The following is a 16,818-nucleotide window of genomic DNA, read 5'->3' as shown; positions in this document are numbered from 1 at the left end:
GTTAAGTTTGCTAAAACATCATCTATTTCAAAGTATTACCAAAAACATCATCTATTTCAAAGAAATATCAAAATTCATCACTTACCATCTAACATTTAATATTTTCTCAAAATTTGAATTTCTTACTAAATTAACTAATGAAAAGTTTATTTTACCCTTACTATTAAATGAAATATTTAAAGTTTATGATGTTTTGCATTTTATATGTGTTTTTTTACTTCATTTTGTAACACATAATTTCAAAAGATAAAATATTAATTATAAAAGATAAAATATTAATTAGTAAAAATTTCAAGTTTTTTATTGGTTTGTTTTCTTTTTTTTTTTTTTGGGCTAAGATATTGGTTTGCATTTTTTATGTGTTACCTTATTCCATTTTGTAACAGAATGAAAAAATGATAGAATATTAATTTATTATTGATTTCCACCCATATAAACGCAAATAAAACACAGTTTCATTTTTTTTTTTTTTTTGTATATTTTTATAGTATAACTTAAGTGATAAGGTGGTAAGTGATGAATTTTAAAATTTTAAAAGATTGGATGATGTTTTAGCAAATTCCAAATGTCAATAATATTCTCTCAGTTTTTTATGATAAATTTGTTTACGATATAGTTTATACTTTCAAATAGGAGAGAATACACACTATACTGGTTAAATTTAAATTTGAGGCATTTTGGACAAAAGATAGTGAGAACAACTAAGTCTTATATAAATATATATATATATATATACACATACATATATTATAATAGTCTCTGTGTTTTGAAAATTTTCTCTGTATGGAAGTTTTCTCTGCATGAGGGTTTCTTCTAATGACTTTGTGTGCATGAGATTTCATCTCCTTCTTGTTCGTGAGGAGTGATTTCTACTTTCTATTTCCCCATAGATGAAGTTACAAACAATTTTCAAAAATGACTCCACTTAACAACTGATGAAAGTGATCTGTTAGTCAGCAGTCAAGATCAACATCTCGATGTGGCACAATTGCAGCAATGTCTATTAGTGCAAGTTCTTACAAAATCACGTTTTAACAAATGGGCTTTTGTAGATATGATGCACTCTCTCTGGGGAAACTCTTGTCAGTCCATTTCAAAGAACTTAATGACACAACTTTTCTATGTACTTTTGTGAGTATGAAGGAAAAAGAGCGAGTAATTTCTAGTGGCCCTTGGCATTTTGAGCGAGCGCTTGTTTTAACTAACGAAATTTCTGCCTCAGTCATTCACCGTTCCATTTCTATTCATAAAGTACTATTTTGGGTCCAGATTCATAATGTTCCTTTGCCTTTATGACGAGATCCATAGGCAAGGCTATTGGATCTTCTTTAAGTGAATGTATTATGGTGGACTCTGATGAAGAGGGTTCTTGCCTGGGAAAGTTTATGCATTTGCGGGTACAACTAGATATTAGAAAACCTCTTCGTAAAGGAATGAAAATTGCTTTTCATGAGGTTGAACATATATGGGTGGAATTCCAATATGAAAAGTTGCCTGACTTTTGTTTACGCTGTGGACATTTACGCCATACATAAAAGGATTGTGATGCTAATGCTTCTAACCATGGAGAACAATATGGTGCATGATTAAGAGCAAATTACTCTGTCAATTTGCTTATAGGTGGGAAACCTACTCGCCGGAGAAATATACGCTTAAATGTTTCTTCTGATGAGGCTTCATCATAGTCTTTGGTTCCATCCACATCTGGTCATGCTTTCTCTGCGAAGGTTTCTTCTCCGATGAAAATTGAACGTGTCCAGCCAACGGAGCAGTTACAAAGGGAAGCAGTTAAAAATACAGATAACAGTTGGAATAATTTTGATAATGATAACTTGCAACTAGCTCTTCCAATTTTGAAGAATTATGTGTCACATTTACAATACTCAACGAATGTTGCTACCCCTGCAGACATCATTATGAAAGACTTGGTTGCCCCTGCAAAACCTATAACTATGGGAGTTACTTCTCCATTATCTATTAATGAAGTCAATTTAAATGATCTCAATGCTTGGTCAACACTTTCTACAAGGAATGTTCCTCTGGTTGGTTTCGAACGAAAGAATTCAAGTTAAGGTAAGAAAAGACGTGGCAGTGCTACTATTTTTAAACCTAAACAATCGAAAAGATTAAAAGGCTCTGTTTTACGAGATGCAGAAGCAGATGCTTTAACCATGGTGGGGACTGTGATCAGCCCCACCACAAATCATGAAAATCCTTTGCTGGAATGTCTGAGATTTGAGGAATCCTTAGACATTCAAAGCATTTTCCAAAATGCTCAAGTTTATTATACCCGATATTGGTTTCCTTATGGAAACAAAACGCTATTATCGTCAACTTGAGGCAATTAGAACTAAATGTAACCTACCCAGCTATTTTGGAGTTGATCATACTAGTTTGAGTGGTGGTTTGGCCCTTTGCCGGAAACAAAATATAGAAGTTACAATAAATTCTTTTTCTAAGGGTCACATTGACTCTGTGATATTACACCCCTCAAAGGGCCCTCTCCATTTGATCGGGTTTTATGGGAACCCAAACACAATGTTGAGGCATTTCTCTTGGCAATTATTAGAACAGTTGAAAACCATGTTCGATTTACCTTGGTTTTTTGTTGGTGATTTCAATGAAATTTTATTATCAATGGATAAGAGAGGAGGATGACCACATTCAGATTGGCAAATTGATCATTTTAAAAGTGTTTTAGATAGTTGTTTCTTACACTCTTTGCCTTTCTCTGGATATAAATATACATGGTCAAATGGCAGAAGTGGTGAAGCTAATATTCAAAAGTATCTTACTAGATGTTTTACTACCATTAAAGGTCATATTTTGTTTCCTTATGCGTAGGTTCAGCATATTCCCAACTCTGTTTCCGACCACCAGGCGATTTGTGTCGATTTGAAAAATCTCAACAGCCATGATCTAAGACCATTGAAAATATCCATTTTGAAGCTTTATGGGTAGAAGAGCCTGAATATGCTAATATTATTGAGGAAGAGTGGAATTCTAATACAATTGAGTCTATTTCTATGCATGATATTGAAACCAAAATATCTGGGTGTGTAGCCAAATTGAAGAGATGGAATAAGGACAATTTAGTTACATCGAACTTCGGCTACAACAATGTTATGGATTCATTTTGAGATCTCGAATCAAAACCACCTACTGAAGAAAATATAGGATTTGTTAATTGGGTAGAATGTGAGATCAATTCTCTGCTAGAAATAGAGGAAACTAAATGGCGATGCACTTAAAGATTTCATGGTTAAGGGAACAGGATTAGAATACCCCTTTCTTTTCACAATTATGCTATGACTCGTCACAAGATGAATCTTATTCATGGTATTACAAAACCTGATGGTTCTTGGACTACTACACCAAATTCTATCCAAAAGGTTTCTTTGGAGTGTTTTCAATCTCTGTTTTCTTCAAAGGGAACTCAAATAGATCAAGATTTTGTTAGAAATTTTATGGATCTAAATATACATAATAAATTCCATAAATCATAAATTACTAACCTCCAAACGCAGCCATTGATAAATTAGATCTTTAATCCTGCAAAATAGAAACAACGTAAAGTAGTGCCTATGGACACACTACTCTCAAACCACTCTCAAATTTCTAAAAACCCTAATCTCCAAATACTGTATGGTATATTTTCTGTTTGCTTGCTCTAGACCCTTTAAATAGTCTCTGTAAGTCAGACTTATCCATTAATTTTGACACACATAAAATAATAATAATTTGATAATATAATTATACTAGGAAAAATATGGATAAGTCAATGGGTTTATAAAGAGAGTTGGTCCTCCAGTTTAATGGGCCAACTGGAGTCTTATAAAGAGTGTGTGACCAAGGGCCCTACTACAAAATAATAAAATAAGCCAGTCTCATTAATGGCATAAATAGGTCCTGTAAGTAAGTAATTGATTATGCCAAGTCCACAAATATTAATTTAATTCAACATTCTCCCACTTGGACTGAATAATCATCATCATATAAAATCCAAACTCACTTACCATAGAATCTCCCGAACCATAATGCCATTTTATCCAAATATATAGTATATCAACAGGGCACAACAATATACTAGACTAGACAGTAGAGATTCTCTCAGTAAATCTCCCAAAACATTATACCATTTCAACCAAGTACTTTGCATGCCATAAACTCAGTCTAGGTAGTAGAGATTTACCTAACCATGTGCAATCCCCCAACACACAAAACCATTTCATTCAAGCACATTGCGCATCGACAGGATACAACAATATACCCAAACTAGGTAGTAGGGATTCACCATGGCACCTGTGGATCAACATACACATATACATAGACTAATAGTCTCAACATGCCTGTAAATATAGGAGCAATAATATGTGTAATAAATTACCTCATAAATAAATAATAATCCACATACATCAATGTATCAAAATAATAAATAATACTTAACATTGATATTACTGCAGAAATTATAGCAAACTCCCACTGACCCACAACAGTCTCAGCTGCCTAACAATCCCATACGGGACACATGCTCCTCAAATATGCCTACCGGTAAAGCCTTGGTCAGTGGATCTGCCACAATGCTATAAGTCGGCGTGTAAACAATAGTAATGAGGCCCTCTTCAACTTTCTCCTTTACCACAAAATATTTCACATCAATGTACTTCGCACCAAGAGTACCTTTTAAATTATTGGAGAAAGACACCGCTGCAATATTATCACAATACATCATAATAGGCCTCTCAATGGAGTCAACTACTCCTAAATCACGGATAAAATTTCGTAGCCAAACTGCATGACGGGTAGCCTCATAACACGCCACATATTCTGCCTCCATAGTCGAGGATGCTGTCACTGACTGCTTGGCACTCCGCTAAGACACAGCACCTCCTGCCATGATAAATATATATAACCAGTGGTAGATTTCTTATCATCTACACAACTTTTATAGTCTGCGTCACTATAACCCAATACTTCAAGAGAGTTGGTGCGACGATATGTCAACATATGATCTTTAGTACCTTGAAGATACCTAAAGACCTTTTAAACTGCTTGGTAATGAATAGGACTGGGATTGCTCATAAATCTACCAAAGCACACCCACAGCAAAAGCTATATCAGGCCGTGTACATACTTGAGCATACATCAAACTACCTACTGCTAAATAATAATGAACATTTCTCATCGCCATCCTCTTTTTATCATTCTTGGGACATTGATCCTTAAAAAATCTTTCATCCTTTGTGACCAGCACACTTCCAGGAGAACAATTATACATATCAAATCTCTTAAGGATTCTATCAATATAGGCTCTTTGAGACAATTGCAACACATAATTGGTTCTATCTCGAACAATCTTGATGCCCAAAACAAAAGAAGCATCTCCAAGATCTTTCATATCAAAATGGTTGCAAAACATCTGCTTTGTCTCAGCCAACAGGTTAGTGTCATTAGTAGCCAAAAGTATATCATCAACATACAGCACCAGAAATATAAAACTGCTCCCACTGACCTTCATATATATGCATCTATCAATAATATTCTCTTTAAAGCCATTTTTGGTGACCACCTTATCAAACTTAAGATACCATTGTCTTGAAACTTGCTTAAGAACATAAATAGATTTCTTAAGCTTACAAACCAAATTACCATTCCTTGTTTGTTGGAAACCAACTGGTTGAACTATATATACATCCTCATATAAATCACCATTCAGAAAAGCAGTCTTGACATCCATCTGATGCAACTCCAGGTCATAATGCGCCACAATCGCCATAATGATTCTAAAAGCATCCTTTATGGATACAGGAGAGAAAGTCTCTGCATAATCAATTCCTTCTTTCTGGCTAACCCCTTTAGCTACAAGTATAGCCTTATATCTCTCTACTTGACCATTGAAGTCTTTTTTTAGTCTTAAAGACCCATTTGCATCCTATCCTATAGACTTGCTACTCTCTGGTAACTCAATCAAAACCCAAACTCCATTTGATGCCATGGATTTCATTTCATCTTCCATTGCATCCAACCAAAAAAAAAATTTGAGTTTGAACTACTTATGACCTCCTCATAAGTTACTGGATCTGAATCATCACTTATGTCAAACTCATGCTCCTGCAAGTAAACCTCATAGTCATAAGGAATAACTGATCTCCTAGTCCTTTGTGACCTCCTCAAAGGCACATCAGCATCTACAATAGCTGGAATATCCTGCTCTTCAATAATGAGTTCATTCTGATCAACTACTGGTTCATCAACTACTGGATCAACAATATCTCTATCAGGAACAACTATACTAGGAATGTATATATTTTCTTTTCTAAATTGAGACTCCCTTGGACCATTACTATCATCAAACCCAAAATCATCTTCGAAATAAACAGTCTATCTGATTCCACAATTCTGGTGGTGTGAGATGGACAAAAGAATCTGGAACTCCTAGATCCTATACAATAGCCAACAAAATATCCACTAATGATTTTAAGATCCAACTTCTTAACTTGGGGATTATAAATCCTTACTTCAGCTTTGCAACCCCATACTTAAAAATGATGCAAATTAGGCTTTCTCCCTGACCACAACTCAAAAGGATTCTTAGGGACAGATTTAGTTGGAACTTGATTCAAAATATAAGCAGCCATCCTTAAAGCCTCTCCCCACAAGTAATCTGGCAAGCTAGAATTTGCCAACATAGATCGCATCATGTCCAACAAAGTGCGATTTCTCCTCTCAGCTATGCCATTCTACCGAGCAAGGGCAACATGTGGGATTTCATGGTCAGCTTATTTGGCATCCTACAAAGCATATTGAAGTTGACTTGGAGCTCAAATTGGTCAAAGAATTGTCAAAGTCAACTTAGTTAAAAAAATAGTATTTTAGTTTTCTAATTTGATTCTACTTTTTTGTTTTAGGAAATTACCATTACTTTTTGGTTTTTATTTATTTATTTGCTGGAGAAATAAGTTTAGGAAAGTTATTATTTTATTACTTTCATTGTGAATTAATTAATTCCTAATTTAAAATAAAGGAATTAATTAATCCAAATTAGATTAGGAAATGAGTTAGAATTTCGGCCACCATAGGAAACCACTTTGTATGGTCGGTTTTCCCTTTGTTTTTTAGGGTTTATTTTGTGACTTTGTAGCTATTTAAAGGATTATTTTTCAATAAGAATTAAGCTTGAATTTTATACAGAAAATTATTTGTAAGATTGAATTCTCTTTATTCTTTTGAACACCTAAAACACCATTAGTGAATGAGTATTTTAGTTTGACTTATCAATAGGCCTTCCATCACCTATTGTGGCATCTTCATTATATACCAAGATTTCTAATCACAGGTTAATTAGGGGTCAAGGTGACCATTAGAACTTGAACATAATTATATCCGGGCTAATATAATACGGGTTTAGGAGTATGTCGTCCTAGATTCATATCATAAACTTATTTATATATTTTTGTTACCAAATTAATTTATATAGTTTAAAACGTAAGATTATTGAAACCTTTTAAATGTACTAAATGTATTAATAATGCATTATTCACAACATAAGCTTTATATAATAACAAAAAAATGATAACTTTATAATATATAGGAATACCAATGATAAAGATGGCCAAGTAAATTTAAAAGATCCTTAAAAAAAAAAATACATTAACTATAAATATAAAATCATATTTTTTGTTGAATTATAATGTATCTAAAGTTTAAGCGTAAATAGTAAATATTGCAACATAATTGAGATAATGGGAGTTAATTAAATATTATAGAGTGGTTATTTATTTGGTTCGCTAATTTATGTGCATAATTTTATTATTCATTATTCATTTATTGATTTTTTTATAAATTCCTCAATATTCATTTGTTTTATCTTCATCCTTTTTTTAAATTTATTTCATTAAATTGAAAAAGATCCAAAATTTATTATTTTACGTGAATCAAAACCCAGTAGTCTGGCTTCTCAAATTCCAACAGCCCAACAAATTGTTTTTAGGTTTAAATCAAAGATCATCTCCTTCTTCTTTATCTTGCCTCCGCCGCTTCCTCCATGGATATGCAGAACAATGGGATTTTATCATGATATCTTCAAAAAATGATTGAGATTTTGACAAAATGCCCATAAAATCAAAACGATCGACCGCTATTCAAGTATCTCACTGACAAATCGGGAAAACCAAGAAATATGTTCCCATCGCCCCTCTATCGGTGTCGAACTTGTAAAAATTCCGATATAACATCAATATTTTTTATGGTTTTGCCAATTTTTGCCGATATTCATCAATAACGACAATATTTCTATGACAATTCAGACAGACGTTTATTTCCTCCTCTATCGATGTCAATGCTCGCCAAAATCCAATATTGTCATTGATATTTCAGTGAAATTGTCGATATTTTTTTCATTGCTCCTTCCCATACTTGGCATAGTCTTGTTTAGGGTCGAAGAGTATTGGAGAGTGGGGGTATTTGGCGTATTGGAGATGGAAGAACAGTTAGGGTTTACAAAGATGCATGGCTACTATGCATGGGATCCTCACGCCTTTAGTCAACTTAGAATCTGAAGAAAATGCTAAAGTGGAATGTTTGCTTACTGAATCTGGAAACCGTAATGTTAATCTCCTTCATGCTACCTTCTCTGCTAATGAAGCATCCCTTATTCAAACTATACTTGTCGGCGATATATGTAGAGAGGATCGTTTTGCATGGAAATATAATGCAAATAGAGAGCATACTGTTAAGACTGGCTACTGGGAAGCATAAAAGATTGGCATTGGATGTAATGTCAGTGGCCCAAGTGATTCACAAAGCAATAAGTTGTGGCGTTTCCTCTGGCATTTATCAATTCCAAATAAAGTAAAATTGTTAATATGGCATGCTTGTATGATGCAATTCCATGTTTCACCTTGTTAGCTTCAAGAAAAATTTCTGCAAATACAGAGTGTTTGCTTTGCTCCAACGGGAAGGAAAATACACTAATATTTTTTTGGAGATGTAAACATGTTGTTCGTATATGGAAGCATTTTGATTTTTATCATAATTATAAACGAAATTCGTATTGCTCGTTCTCTACATTATGCAATTTTGTCTTCACACAACTGATAGATTTTCAAAATGAGAGATTTGCATGGACATGTTGGAGTTTATGGAATAATAGGAATGCCATATTACATGATAACTTTGTAAGACGGATTTACAAATGCTGAACTCTATTTCACATATGCATATGGAGTTTAAGGAAGCCTTACAACCACCGACTGTGTAACATCCCGTCCCAAAGTACAACGGAAGTTTTCCAAATTTGACTGAGGTTGACCGTTGACCGTTGACGGTTGACTTTGATCGTTGACCATTGACCAAAGGGGTCAAAAGTTGACTTTTTGACTCGGATGGAATTCTAGGTTGACTAAGGTACCGTTACGAAGTACACATTGGCACGAGTTCGTAGACTAGTAGCACATCGAAAACGGAGCTACGGTTTGAAAGATATGGGCAAAACAAGTTAAGGTCCAAACTGTCCAAGAAATGCCGGAGTTGACTTTTTATTCATGCAAAGTTGAGCTTTGAATCATGCATGGTTATGAATTACTCATCGATACGAGTCTGTAGACTAGCAGCACGTCCAATTTGGACATGTGGTTTGAAAGTTATGGACTTGTAGAGTTTTTCAAACACTGTATTATTTTAATATTATTTTTAAACGTGTAACAATGTGCTACGTGTGACTTAATAAATGTGACCATTTGTCACCATGATGAGAAGCCACATGTCAACCATGCTTAATACCATATTATTTTATTATTGTTATTTTATATAATAATATTATTTTTAATATTATTTAATTATTTAATTTTATTTTCTTTTTATTTTCTTTTTCTTTCTTTTTTTCTTTTTTCTTTTTTTTCTTTTTTCCCCCACGTGGGAAAACACCAGCCCACCCCGAGCCTCTTCTTCTTCTTCTTCCTTCTTCTTCTTTCTTCTTCCTTTCCTTTCCTTTCTCCCTCTCGGCCTCACCGTTTTTGTTCTCACCGGCCACCGGAAGGATCCACGCGCTGGCCGACGTGAAAGCCTGCAGCTGGACGACACCGGCGGCCAAATCTCCAGCCGAATGGCCAGCGGACGCGCCGGGATCGGCCTCCAACGCCCGCAGCCAGTGTGTCGCTGGTTTGCCAGTTTTCCAGCAGCCACCGATCGTGCAACCGGTCCTTTCCCACTAATTTGGACCCTCTGATTCCGATTCTGAGCTCCGATTAACTTAATTCCCGTCGATTTGCAAGATACGAAGGGATCAAGACCGGCCGAAGCTTTCCGGCCAAATTCCGGCCACCGCCGGTTGAATTGAGCTCAATAGAGGTCGATAATGTGATCCTCATCTCACAAGCTTTCCATAGACATATAATTTGCATATTTTGGATAACGTTTGTGTTAGGCCCCTGGGTACCGGGTATTATTTACCCGAATAAAATATTAATTTATTTGACTGTGAGTTAATTGTGTTCTAGGAGCACGGGTGAGTCGTGGAATTGATCCCATGGAGGATCTTGGATTAATTGCGTGTTCCAGGTGAGTGACCCACCTTTAAAAATATTTTTGGGGTAATTAATTAATTTAATTGGTGTTTAATTGATATCTGCAATTATGCTCATGTGGTGAAATTTAATTATAATTATGGAAAAAATATTGTTTTATAAGTACGTGTATGTTTATTGGTGCTAAATGGAATTTTGGATTATTCAGAAACCCCGATTTTTATTATGGTAATTTAATTTTATTTATTACGTATGAGCAAAATATTTTCAGTAATAAATCGTATGTGGTTTTAATATTATTTTTGGGCATAATTGGTTTAAATATTTTAAGAAAATTATTTGTTTAAATTGGCAGTTTAAATTTTATAATTATGCCTGTGGAATATTATTTGTTGGACCCGTGTTACGAGAAAAATTATTTTTATATTGTTATCAATGGTTTCGTACCGGGTATGTTAAAGGAAAATATGTGGGATGGTAAATTTGAGAACTGGTATATTTTCCACGGTGATTTTGGAAAAATCGGTACGGTTATAATTAATTTAGTAATTATTTTAGACGCACTCATACAGTATTGGTGTTCCAGTATATATGTGGTTAGCGCGCAAGTTATTATGTCTCCCGTAAGTTGCCATTGGACCGAGGGCAGGCAAGTTTGATATTGGCCATAGCCGCCCCCCTCCTTGGCCAGGATGACGGTTTCAGCAGCGGTACTATCGGGACGCCGAAGTGCCGTATGCAAGTTTCTCTCTTTAACCCCCCGCCAGTCGGTGCTCGGGACGCTGGGTATCGGAGGGCATCACTGGTATATGGTGTGGTGCGTCAAGTATAAATTTTTGGATGGAAATTTCAAACCCCAAAGTATTCAAAATTTATTTATTATATCTTATTACATTTTATTTATATTTGGGGTATTTATCTATTGTTTATTAAATTAATTGATCCCTTGATTTTCGGGAAATACGAATATCGGATTTTGTAAAAATGTTTTAAAATGGAAACATTTCCAACGGAGTAAATAGTGAAGAATTTTGGACGGATCCTGACAGACTGGCCAACGGGTATCCACTCGAGATCATCGTTGGTTAGCACTGCAAGGAGACAACCTGAAGATAAATGTTGATGCTTCTGTAAAAGTCGGAGCTGGCAAAGTTGGAATTGGTGTTGTCGTGCGTAATGATTCAAGTGCACTTATGGGAGCCCTTACTAAACCTTTTGAGGCTTCATGGTCAGCCAAGTATGCTGAACTTATTGCTATTCGTGAAGCAATAAGTTTTTATGTTGACATGGGTTTTCTACAGGGTGAAGTTGTTAGTGACTACATTGAAGCAGTTCGAGCTGTTAATTCTATTACCAAGAGCAACCAACTAGATCAAAACTGTTTCTTACTAGAATCCTTATAGGAAATGTTCTCGGTCTATTCAGGTTTAACATACTCTTTTGCATCTAGAGAGGCAAACAATATGGTTCACTGTATTGCAAAATATGCCACTTGTTTAGTTCATTTTGAGTCATGGCTTGAAAATGGCCCACAGTGGTTACTACTGTGCTTCAAACTGATGTTTTGTAACTTTTCTTCCTAATATAATGTTACGATCTTTGCATTCAAAAACAAAAAAAACAAAAAAAAAAAAAAAAGGCTAAGCCTGGCAAAAGTGCTTACAACCCAATAACACATAATGAATATTCACAAAAATTTGTGGATATGGATCTTTCATACTGGGTCGAAACAGTAACGTATGAATTCGTTAAAGACACGATAGTTTATAGGTTGTTAATAGTTGAATCTATGTGACCCATTAACAACGGTATTGTTGAAATATGTCAAAAAAATAAAAAATAGAGCATATTATTATATTATATAACTATAATTTTATTTTTATTGCTATATAACTAACTTTTGATATATTCTAGTTAAGTACAAGTTAACTCCTACACAACTTAAAAACTGTCAAATTGTTTAACAATGTTAATGTATTAATAAGTCAGATAATGGATTATATTATAATTTAATTAATGGATTCAAATTTACATATTACAACACAATAACTTAATGAGATGTGCTTGGATGGGGAAATTTTGATACTAACCAAACATGAGATATTACCAGGCCTAAGAAGAGCACACTTAACTCTATCTTATTGTCCTTTTAAATTAGAGTAATTTTATTTATACTACAAAACTTACTAGAAGCACTACAATTGTAATGTTTTTTCAATACAAATAATACACATTCATAAAATGTCATAAATAGTTTAAAACACTTAAAAATATATATATATTAGAGACACTACAAACCCTTTTATTTTGATTTCAATCTGCACTTATTGCTTCATCCAATCCGTAGTCCCTCTTTTAATCTTTCAATCAAATATGAAATATCCGAATTTTGAACTTGAGTATTTGATTTTAGCAAAAGCTCAACTTAGTTTATCTGACATGGTTGTATTTGTTATTTTTAATTTAAACTTTGGAAATGGATGTTCAAAATAGAAAATTTCATATTCAAGGAAAAATAATAAAGGGAATGAATATTTGAGTATCTTTGGATAACTAGCAAATGGAGATGAGGCGAATGATGAGGAAGAGGGACAATTCCATATAACGGCCGATGATTTTGGTTCCACATGCATAAAGAGATAAGAGAGATAGATAGAGAGAGATAAGGAAAAAGAAGAATTTTTTTTGTTTTTTCTAGAAAAAATTATCATAACAATGATTTTTATAAAACTTTGTTGATTTTTTTAGCAAACAAGGGAAAAACAAACTTATCAAGAATTGAATGAATGGGTGTGTTTAATGGAGTGGAACACCTAAAGCTTTTTTTATTCAATTTGGTTTCTTTGAACCGTAAATCCAGATGAAAGAAAAGTTGAATGATTCGACCTGTTTTCCTTTTTTTATTTTTTTTATTTGGGAATAAAAAATAAGGTTTGCTATTTTTTTTTTTTTTGGGAAATTCAAGTTTAATTTGGAATTTTTGGAAACTTTACTTTTAGTGTATTTAAGTTTCTTTTAATTTATTAAACATAAAAGAATTATAATTTGTTAGTTTAATTTCAGTATGTATAAAACACAATGTGAATATAATTGCTCTACTAATTAATGGTTATTATCAGGGGTAAATATCATTACAACCCCCAACATATTTTTCTGTTTATGCAATACTATATTCCTATCATTAAAAATATGTGTGTAGGAGCAAAATATGTGCGTGCAAGCGTGCTCTTTGTTTTTAGAGTACTTAAAAATAAATACAAAAAGTTTAAAGAAAAAAAAGAAGAAAAAAAATAAGAAACTGAAAACGAATAATCAAATAGGGTAAATCAGCTCAATTATAATTCTTTTGGTAAAATTTTGAAAAAAATTATGCTATATTGAAATAAAAACAAAATTTAAATAAATTGCACTAATATTTTCCATGATAAAAATGTAATATTAAAAAATAGCAAAATAAAAGGGTGATATTTGCTCTATTATCAATTATTATGAGATTATATTTCCTCTAATAGGTGGATTATAGTGATATTTGCTTTATTATCAATTACCATGATATGTATTTCCTCTAATATGGTGAAATGATCAGGGAAAATATTTGAAAGTTTATCATTAAAATTGAGAAAAATAAAATACTTTGATAAAAGCTTTTGAAAACATAAATAAATAAAAAAATATTTAGCGACGGAAAGTTTTTAAAATGGTATCTTAGTTTGAATTTAAATATTAAAAAAAAATTTGATTTTAAAATTATATATACATATAAAGTGAAAAAGAAGGAAAAAAAAAAAATAGAGGAGAAAACCATTATGAAAGAGCAGGTCCACGTACCTGTTAAATTGCCAACTAATTGACAACTACGAGAACGTGTTAGCCACATACACATTCAACTTGGAGAACAGAACTGGCTGCTTTTGTTGTGTTGGGGCAGCCCACAATTATTCTCCAAGAAAACTATAAAATAAAAGACAAAACTATATTATTTCCTTGTCAGTTTAGTTTAACCATAAAACTTTTTATAATAAATTTGACATTATTAATTATTTATATTGTATAAAAGTAAAATAAAGTTGAATAAAACATTTTCTAAATAGACTTATATGAATTTTGTATATTCATCAAGTCCATATAAAATGTATAGTTGAATTTAATGATAAAATTTAAAATTTCATTTTAAAATATTAATACGATAAAAGAAGTAATTTGAATCTCGTATATATATTTTAAGATCCCCATATTTAGTAAATATAATATTTTATTAACATATTCTAACAATCATCTTTTTTAAACTAAGGACCACTTCCTTTTTCATTCTAATATTTCTTTTAAATCGACAACTCAATTTCGAACTCATTTCATTGAGATGTCTTCACCACATCAAATTTCAACCATCAATCATGGAATTACTCTTCAAGATCATAATCCATCATATAGGGCCCATCAACCATTCAATGCACCTCGGTTCATCTCGTGCCTATACATAACTCTTTTTGAACCTAAATTTAATACCATATGTTAAGGCTTAATGTACATCATAAAAAAGCTAATTCAATAAGAAGAGTAACTTAAGCCTTTTATTTACCTTTTAAAATTACCCTGTTTAATAGCCAATATGAATCTTTGTTCGCACACTTTAACACTTTAATTAATAATAGGAAATTAATTATTCAAGGTTAATATGAATGATTTTGTAGTATAAGAAGTGAAGTGCAAAATGTAGAATAAGTGAGGGGGCAAAATGTAGTTATCCATTTTTTTTTCTTTTTTTGTTCCTAATTTGGTGATCATTACCCTAGTGTTTATATATATATATATATATAGAGAGAGTCATTTTCCTATTAAAATCTTTATTTTAATTATTAATTGCTTGAAAAATTGTACTTTAAAAATGTATGGTGGACTATATGAGTAGTAAAATACTAAAATTATATAAGAATAAAATGAACTTTGTATGAACTCACATATATATACCTCAAATATTAAATTCATAGTATTTTTTTTTTTTTTTCCAAAATGGTGCACAAGGGCACAAATTCCATTTATATGTGAACCACACAAGATTGTATTTTTGTAATAATATTAAGGTCAACAATTCTCTTTCTTTTCTTTTTTTTTTTTTTTTTAAGAGTCAAATTGTCAACAAATCTACGGCATTCTCTCATCGAATTCACTTTTAATGATTTTTTTTTTATGACCTTTTAGGAGTTTAAATTATAATGCTAGAGTTGCAAAAATTTTCATCAAATTTATTAAGTTTAATTGATTTATTTTTTTATTCACTTACCAAATTAAAGTTTATTTATCTATATCAATTGATAATATCCTATATAAATATGTCAATTGATAATATCCTAACACATATCATATGCTAAATATTTTGATACAAATAATATTATTGTATATTAATTTGTCAATATCCTTTACAAACTACCACACAATTCAGTAAACAAATTAGTGACCCCAACTATCTTCAAAATATCTTACAATATAAACGTTATTTTTCTCATGAGAAAAACTTCTGATAAAATACTTTTTCAGAAAAAAATAAAGACAGGTTAACCAAATGAAAACTTTAAGAGTAGGTCCACATTCTTGTTAAATTGCCAACTAATTGACAACTACAAGAACGTGTTAGCCACATACGCAAAACACATTTATCTTGGAGATACACTCAGCTTTTGCTACGTTGGACAGCCTCTTGGTGTGAAACCCCAAACCTGCACTCCAAACCCACTTTTTGCCTATTTGTTTCCATGCCCTCTTTACACTTAATTAGCTTGTCTAATAATGTTAGAATCATTATCAATTTTGGTAAAATTTAATTATAAATTCACTCTAAAAATTAGAAGTTCGAAGTGAATTAATTGTACCAAGCATATTTCGGTAAATTTCAATTTGTACAAAAACTAAAAGTAATGAAAATTCAATTCAAAACTTCTAACCTCTTCTATATTAATTAAATTATCCATATTTATATATGTGTATATATATATATATAAGCTATGGTATGGTCCGTCTGCATATTGATCTGCATCAAAATCAATATTTTTTTTTTAAAAAAAAAAATCAGTTTTATTGTGCACAATTATGTATACATACACAATAAAATCGATATTTTTTTTAAAAAAATATTGTCTTCAGTACAGGTCTGTATACAAATAGATCACCCGTAGTCTTCTCTTATATATATATATATATATATATATGTAAGTATAAATTATGTTTATGCACTTTAACATAAGGTACAATATCATGCATATGCATTATGTAAAGTGTAAATATAAGCTCAATAATATTT

The sequence above is a fragment of the Ziziphus jujuba genome, chromosome 4 (genome assembly GCF_031755915.1).
Source record: "Ziziphus jujuba cultivar Dongzao chromosome 4, ASM3175591v1".
Classification (NCBI taxonomy): Eukaryota; Viridiplantae; Streptophyta; class Magnoliopsida; order Rosales; family Rhamnaceae; genus Ziziphus; species Ziziphus jujuba.
The sequence above is the reverse complement of the archived record's forward strand: the minus strand, read 5'-3'. Positions refer to the sequence as shown.